At 37.9% G+C, this 9,030-nt stretch overlaps 1 protein-coding gene and 1 pseudogene across 1 annotated transcript in view; one reads left to right on the top strand and one right to left on the bottom strand.

Annotated features, from left to right (window-relative positions):
- The window catches only part of PCDH11X (protocadherin 11 X-linked), a 606,781-nt gene that overhangs the window by 19,025 nt on the left and 578,726 nt on the right, over positions 1–9,030 (top strand). The window lies entirely within an intron of this gene.
- On the bottom strand, positions 806–870 carry LOC145717999 (U4 spliceosomal RNA; annotated as a pseudogene).

Raw genomic sequence — 9,030 nt, 5'->3', positions numbered from 1 at the left:
AAAAAAAAAACACATATAAGTCTGTTGCATTTCTATATAATGAAGCAATACAAAGACAAATCAAGGAATCAATCCCATTTACAATCGCACCAAAACTCATAAGATACCTAGGAATAAAACTAACCAACGAGCAAAAAGATCTGTACTCAAAACTAGAACACTTAATGAAAGACATTGAAGAACACACAAAGGAATGGAAAAACATTCCATGCTCATGGATTGGAAAAACAAATGTTGTTAAAATGCGTTTGCTACCCAAAGCAATCTACACATTCAGTGCAATCCCTATCAAAATACCACCAGCATTTTTCACAGAGCTGGAACAAATAATTCTAAAATTTATATGGAACCAGAAAAGACCTGGATAGCCAAAGGAATGTTGAAAAAGAAAATCAAAGCTGGAGACATCACAATTCTGGACTTTAGGCTCTATTACAGAGCTGTAATATCAAGACAGTATGGTACTGGCACAAAAACAGACGCATTGACCAATGGAACAGAATAGAGACTCCAGAAATGGACCCTCAACTCTATGGTCAACTAATCTTTGACAAATCAGGAAAAAATATCCAATGGAAAAAAGAAAATCTCTTTCACAAATAGTGTTGGGAAAATTGGATAGCCACATGCAGAAGAATGAAACTGGCACACTTTCTTACACCATACACAAAAATAAACTCAAAATGGATGAAAGACCAAAATGAGATAGGAATCCATCAAAATCCTAGAGGAGTATACAGACAGCAACCACTTTGACCTCAGCCACAGCAACTTCTTGCTAGACACATCTCCAAAGGCAAGAGAAACAATTAGCAATAATTGCGCCTCGGATAAACCTCATTGGTTATGATACTGCCACTGTGCAAAGCTAAAGGCAAGAGAAACAAAAGGCAAAATGAACTATTGTAACTTCATCAAGATAAAAAGCTTCTGCACAGCAAAGGGAAGAGTCAACAAAACTGAAAGGCAGCTTATGGAATGGAAGAAGATATTTGCAAATGACATATCAGATAAAAGGCTAGTATCCAAAATCTCTAAATAGAGTTTATCAAACTCAACACCCAAAAAATAAATGATCCAGTCAAGCAATGGGCAGAAGACATGAACAGACATTTCTCCAAAGAAGACATACAAATGGCCAACAGACACTTGAAAAAATGCTCCACATCACTTGGCATCAGGAAAATACAAATCAAAACCACAATGAGATACCACCTCACACCAGTCAGAATGGCTAAAAATTAACCATTCAGGAAACAACAGATGTTGGCAAGGATGCAGAGAAAGTGGAATGCTCTTACACTGTTGGTGGGAATGCAAACTGGTGCAGCCACTCTGGAAAGCAGTATGGAGGTTCTTCAAAAATTTAAAAATAGAGCTACCCTATGGCCCAGCAACTGCACTACTTGGTATTTATCCAAAGGATACAAACAGTGATTCGAAGGGGCACATGCACCCCAATATTTATAGCAGCAGTGTCCACAATAGCCAAAATATGCAAAGAGCCCAGATGTCCATCAAGAGGTGAATGGATAAAGAAGTTGTGGTATATATATATTTATATAATGGAATATTATTCAACCATCAAAACAAATGAAATATTCCCATTTGCAATGATATGGATGGAACTAGAGGGCATTATGTTAAGTGCAGTGAGTCAGTCACAGAATTCAAATACCATATTATTTCACTCATATGTGGAATTTAAGAAACAAAACAGATGAACATAGGGGAATGGAAGGAAAAATAAAATAAGAAGAAAATTGAGAGGGAGACAAACCATAAGAGGTGCTGAACTCTAGGAAACAAACTGAGGGTTGCTGGAGGGGAGGTGGGTGGGTGGAAAGGATAATTGGGTGATGGGCATTAAGGAAGACACTTGATATAATGGGCACTGGGTATTATATGCAAGTGATGAATCACTGAATTCTACCTCTGAAACTAAAAAACAAACAAACAAAAAACAAATGTGGAGGTATTACAATGTCAGATTTCAAGATACACTACAAAGCTGTAGAAATCAAAACAGTATTATATTGGCACAAAAATAGACCAAAGGAACACACTAAAAAGCCCAGAAATAAACCCATGCTTATATGGTTAATTAATCTATAACAAAGCAGGCAAGGATATACAATGGGGGAAAGAGAGTCTTTTCAGTAAATGGTTCTGGGAAAACTAGACAGCTGTATGCAAATAAATGAAACTGGACCACATTCTTACACCATACCCAAAAACAGACCAAAAATAGGATAAAGACCTAAATGTGAGACCTGAAACCATAAATATTCTAGAAGAAAACATAGGCAGTACTTCATTTGACATCGGCCTTAGGAACATTTTTCTGGTTATGTCTCCTTAATCCAGTGAAACAAAAGCAGACATAAACTATTCCACAAAAAAGGACACCATCAACAAAACAAAAAGGCAATCTACTGAATTGGAGAAGATATTCACGAATGATAGATCTGATAATTGGTTAATATTCAAAGTAGATAAAAACTTATATAACTCAACACCAAAATAATAGTAATTATTATTATGATTTAAAAATGGGCAGAAGACCTGAATAGACTTTTTTTTTCCTAAAAGAGATAAAGAGGTGATTAACAGGCACATAGGATGATCAACATCACTAATCATCAGGGAAATGTAAATCAAAACCACAATAATATATCACTTTACAGTTGTCAAAATGTCTAGAATCAAAAAGACAAGAAATAGTAAGTGTCAGAGAGGATGTGGATAAAAGGGAGCCCTCATGCACTGTTGGTAGAAATGTATATCAGTAAAGTCACTGTTCAAGACAGTATGGAGGTTCCCCCTCTTTCTCTCTCTCTCTCTCTCTCTCTATATATATATATATATCTCATATGATCCAGTAATTCTACTGCTGTGTATTTACCTAAAGAAAATAAGAACACTAATTCAAAAAGGTATATGCACCCCTATGTTTGCAGCTTTATTTACAATAGCCAAGATATGGAAGCAACCCATGTCTTCATCAATAGATGAATGGATAAAGAAGACATGGTATATATACAGTGGAATCTTACTTAGCCATAAAAATGAGATTTTGCCATTTGCAACAACATGGATCAACCTAGAGTGCATTATACTAATAAGGCAGACAGTGAATGACAAATACCATATGATTTCACTTATATGTGGAATGTAAAAAAAAAATGAATAAATGAACAAACAAACAAAAAGCAGAAACAAGCCCATCCATAAATACAGAAAACAAACTGTTGGTTCCCAAAGGGAGGAGAGTGGGAGGATGGGCAAAATGAGTGGAGGAGAATGAGAGATACAGGCTTCCAGTTATGGAATTAATAAGTCATGGGAATAAAAGGTACAGTACAGGGAATATAGTCAATGTTATTGTAATAGCATTGTATGGTGGCAGAGGGTAGTATATTTGTGGTGAGCATTGCATAACATATAGACTTGTCAAATGACTATGTTGTGCATTTGAAATAATGTAACTTTACAACTTTTAAAACTACAATATTTTAAAAAGAAAAAATAGAGTAAAGGAATGGAGAGAGATAATTCATGCTAACACTAATTAAAAGAAAGCAGGAGTAACTGTATTACTATTACACAAAGTAGACGTCAGAGAAAGGAAAGCTATCAGGAATAAAGAGGGGTAATACATAATGATAAAGGAGTCAATATTCCAAAATTACGTGACAATACTTAATATGTATGTGCTTAACAACACAGCATCAAAATATGTATGACAAAAACTAATAGAACTGCAAGGAAAAATTGATATATCCACTGATGTAGGTAAAGACTTGATCTCCCTTCTATCATAAATGTACATATCAAACAGGAAGAACTTCAGTAAGGACATAGTTGAACTCAATAGCACCATCAACCAAATGATATAGTTGACAACTATTGACTACTTAATTCAAGAAAAGCAGAATACACATTATTCTCCAGCTCACATGAACCATTCACCAAGATAGAAAACATTTGGGCCATAAAACAAACTTTAACAAATTTTAAAGAATAGAATACACGCAATGTCTGCTCTCAGACTATGATGAGATTGAACTAGAAATCAACAGAAAGACAGCTGGAAAACCACAAAATACTTGGAGATTAAACAATGAATTTATAAATAACAGGATTAAAGAAGTCTCAAGAGAAATTAAAACAAATATTTTGAACTAAATTAAAATGAAAAGACAACTTATCAATATGTGTAAAGGAGAAGTAAGGCTTAGAGTGTATTTTATAACATTGAATGCATATTTAGAAAAGAAGAAATAACTGAAATTAATAACCTAAGCTTTAACCTTAGAAAACCAGTAACAGAAGAGCAAATTAAATCCAAAGTAGATTTTGGAAAAGACGGTGGAGGAGTAGGGGACCCTATTCCAACTGGTCCCTGGAATTGAGCTGGATATCTACCAGACCACTCTGAGGACCCACGAAATCAGCCTGAGATGTAAGAAGATAGATCTGGATCTCTACAAACAGAATATCACAGGCAGTTGGTTTCGAGGTAGGAAGCCGGGAGCCGTGATTCCGCGGGCAGATATTGGAGGATAAATGGCAGTAGGAGGGAGCCTGGCCATGGGGATCCTACACTGCCAGTGCGTGATAGCCTCCCACGCTGGGGATGGGGCACAGACTCACAGACTGGTAGGTAGTGGCACTTTAGACGGAAACCAGAGCAGCGGGGTCATGCGTGTGAACTGGGAGCAGCCAGCAGTTTTAGAAGCACAAAGGGCAGAGATGTGCCCTGATCTGGAGGCAAGACTGGGAGCGCTGTGGAGGGGCTCACACCCCAGGACGCTGCAGTTTATAGCAGCACAGAGAGAAATGGAGAGACTGTGGCCTGGAGAGCTCACTGAAAAACAGACTGTGATCTCTCTGCTCTGAGGCAGAGGATTGGAAACAGTTTCTTCTACTCTGACTTGTGGAAGAGATATGGAAAGCCGCCAGGGAAAGCCACCAGAGAACAAAAGCCCCAAAAAAACTGGGTCCACTGAGCCCATTACCTGCCACAGGGGGGCAGGGAAACTCTGCCCAAACAGGGTTGCCTGAGTAACAGCGCGGCAGGCCCTCCCCCAGAAGACAGGCTGGGACAAAAAGAGGCCAGCAACCCTAAGGTCCCTAGAAAACAGGTGTATCTTGCTTGGGTTCTGGTCAATAATTTGGACTCTATACATTCCCTCAACCACCCATCAACAGAATGACTAGGAGGAGGAGACCCCAAAATAGAAAAGACTCAGAGATTATGACTTATGCCACAGATTTACAAATGGATGCAGATATAACCAAGATGTTGGAGATGGAATTCAGGCTAGCAATTGTAAAGACAATAGCTAGAATGGAGAAATCAATTAATGGCAACATAGAGTCTCTAAGGGCAGAAATGAAAGCTGAATTGGCAGAACTTAAAAATGCTATCAATGAGATCCAATCTAATCTAGATAATCTAACAGCTGGGGTAAATGAGGCAGAAGAACGAATTAGTGACCTGGAAGAAAATTTAATAGATAAAAAGGAAAAAGAGGAAGCCAGGGAAAAACAACTCAGAATCCATTAAAATAGAATCAGAGAAGTAAGTGACACCATGAAACGTTCCAATGTCAGAATTATTGGAATCCCGGAGGGCGTGGAGATAGAGAGAGGACTAGAAGATATATTTGAGCAAATTGTAGCTGAGAACTTCCTTTATCTGGGGAATGAAACAAACATTCGTATGCTAGAGGCAGAGAGTACCTCTCTCAAGATCAAGGAAAACAGGCAAACACCCCAGCACGTGATAGTAAAACTTGCAAATCTCAGAACCAAGGAAACCATCTTAAGGGCAGTTAGGAGGAAGAAATTCCTTACATACAGAGGGAGGAACATCAGAATAATGTCAGACCTATCCACAGAGACCTGGCAAGCCAGAAAGGCCTGGCAAGACATATTGAGGGTACTAAACGAGAAGAACATGCAGCCAAGAATACTTTATCTGGCAAGGCTGTCATTTAGAATGGATGGAGAGATGCAGAGCTTCCAAGACCGGCAGAAACTGAAAGAATATGTGAACACTAAGCTGGCCCTGCAAGAAATATTGGGGGGTTCTATAAAAGGAAAAAGACCCCAAGAGTGATATACAGCAGAAATTTACAGGGACAATCTATAAAAACAATGTCTTCACAGGCAACATGATGACAATTAATTCATATCTTTCAATAATCACTCTCAACATGAATGGCCTAAACGCACCCATAAAACGGCACAGGGTTGCAGTTTGGATAAAAAGACAGGAAGCATCCATATGCTGTCTACAAGAGACTCATTTTGAACCTAAAGATACATCCAGACTGAAAGTGAAGGGATGGAGATCCATCTTCCATGCCGGTGGGCCTCAAAAGAAAGCTGGGGTAGCAATTCTTATATCAGACAAATTAGATTTTAAGCTAAAGACTGTAGTTAGAGACACAGAAGGACACTATATCTTTCTTAAAGGGTCTATCCAACAAGAAAATCTAACAATTGTAAATATCTATGCCCCCAAAATGGGAGCAGCCATCTATGTAAGCCAACTGTTAACCAAAATAAAGAGTCATATTGATGACAATATGTTAATTGTAGGAGACCTCACTACTCCACTCTCAGCAATAGACAGATCATCTAAGCAGAAAATCAACAAGGAAACAAGAGCTTTGAATGACAGACTGGACCAGATCGACCTCATAGATACATACAGAATATTCCACCCTAAACCAACAGAATACTCATTCTTCTCGAACGCACATGGAACTTTCTCCAGAATGGACCACATACTGGGTCACAAATCAGGTCTCCACCAATACCAAAAGATTGAGATTATTCCCTGCATATTCTCAGACCATAATCCTTTAAAACTGGAACTCAATGACAAGAAAAATTTGGCAGAAATTCAAACAGTTGGAAGCTAAAGACCACTCTGCTCAAGAATGTTTGGGTCAAATAAGAAATCAAAGAAGAACTTAAGCAATTCATGGAAACCAATGAGAACGAAAACACATCAGTCCAAAACCTATGGATACTGAAAAGGCAGTCCTAAGGGGGAAATTCATAGCCATCCAAGCCTCCCTCAAAAACTAGAAAAATCCCGAATTCACAAGTAACTCTACTCCTTAAAGAACTAGAGAAAAAGTAACAAACAATACCTAAGCCATGCATTAGAAGAGAAATAATTAAGATTAGAGCAGAGATCAATGAATTAGAAACCAGAAACACAGTAGATCAGATCAACGAAACTAGAAGCTGGTGCTTTGAAAGAATTAATAAGATGGTTAAACCACTGCTCAGACTTATCCAAAAGAAAAGAGAAAGGACCAAATAATTAAAATTATGAATGAAAAGGGAGAGATCATGATTAACACCTAGGAAATAGAAACAATTATTAGAAATTATTATCAACAAAAATATGCCAATTAAACTGAGCAACCTGGATGAAATGGAGGCCTTCCTGGAAACCTATAATCTGCCAAGACTGAAAAAGGAAGAAATTGAGAACCTGAATAGGCCAATAACCAGTAACCAGATTGAAGCAATGATCAAAAACCTCCCGAAAACCAAGAAATAATAACTATTCTCCTGAAGCTGTTTCAAAAAATAAAAACAGAAGGAAACCTTCCAGACTCATTCTATGAAGCCAGCATTACCTTAATCCCCAAACCAGGCAAAGACCCCATCAAAAAGGAGAATTTCAGACTGATAGCCCTGATGAATACGGATTCCAAAATCCTCAACAAAATCCTAGCTAAAGGATCCAACAACACATTAAAAGGATCATCCACCACGACCAAGTGGGATTTATCCCCAGGATGCAAGGGTGGTTCAACATTGGCCAACCAATCAATGTGATAAAACACACTAATAAGAGGAGAGGAAAGAACCATATGGTCCTCTCAATTGATGCAGAAAAACCATTTGACAAAATACAGCATCCTTTCCTGATTAAAACTCTTCAGAGTATAGGGATAGAGGGAACACTCCTCAAGTTCATAAAAACCATCTATGAAAAACCCACAGCAAATATCATCCTGAATGGGGAAAAGCTAAGAGTCTTTCCCTTAAGATGAGGAACACATCCAGGATGCCCACTCTCGCCACTATTGTTCAACATAGTACTAGAAGTCCTAGCAACAGCAATCAGACAACAAAAAGAAATAAAAGGTATTCAAATTGGCAAAGAAGAAGTCAAACTCTCTCTTTTCACAGATGACATGATACTTTATGTGGAAAACCCAAAAGACTCCACCCCAAATTCCTAGAACTCATACAGCAATTCAGTAATGTGGCAGGAGACAAAATCAATGCACAGAAATCAGTTGCTTTCTTATACACTAACAATGCCACTGTAGAAAGAGAAATTAGAGAAACGATTCCATTTACTATAGCACCAAAAACCATAAGATACCTCGGAATAATCTATGCTACCCAGAGCAATCTATACCTTCAATGTCATCCCAATCAAAATTCCAGTGACATTTTTCAAAGTGCTGGAACTAACAATCCTAAAATTTGTATAGTATCAGAAAAGACAGCGAATTGCCAAAGAAGTGTTGAAAAAGAAAAACAAAGCTGAGGGCATCACGTTGCCCAATTTCAAGCTATATTACAAAGCAGTGATCACCAAGACAGCATGGTACTGGCACAAAAACAGACATATAGACCAATGGAACAGAATAGAGAGCCCAGATATGGACCCTCAACTCTATGGTCAAATAATCTTCGACAAAGCAGGAAAAATATGCAATGGAAAAAAGACAGTCTCTCCAATAAATGGTGCTGGGAAAATTGGACAGCCACATGCAGAAGAATGAAACTCGACCATTCTCTAACACCATACACAAAGATAAACTCAAAATGGATGAAAGACCTCAATGGGAGACAGGAATCCATCAAAATCCTAGAGGAGAACATAGGCAGTAACCTCTTTGACATCGCAACTTCTTTCAAGATACATCTCCAAAACCTAGTGAAACAAAATCAAAAATGAATTTTGGGACTTCATCAAGA

The sequence above is a fragment of the Leptonychotes weddellii genome, chromosome X (genome assembly GCF_054177405.1).
Source record: "Leptonychotes weddellii isolate Sample4059 chromosome X, ASM5417740v2, whole genome shotgun sequence".
NCBI lineage: Eukaryota > Metazoa > Chordata > Mammalia > Carnivora > Phocidae > Leptonychotes > Leptonychotes weddellii.
The sequence above is the reverse complement of the archived record's forward strand: the minus strand, read 5'-3'. Positions and strand labels throughout refer to the sequence as shown.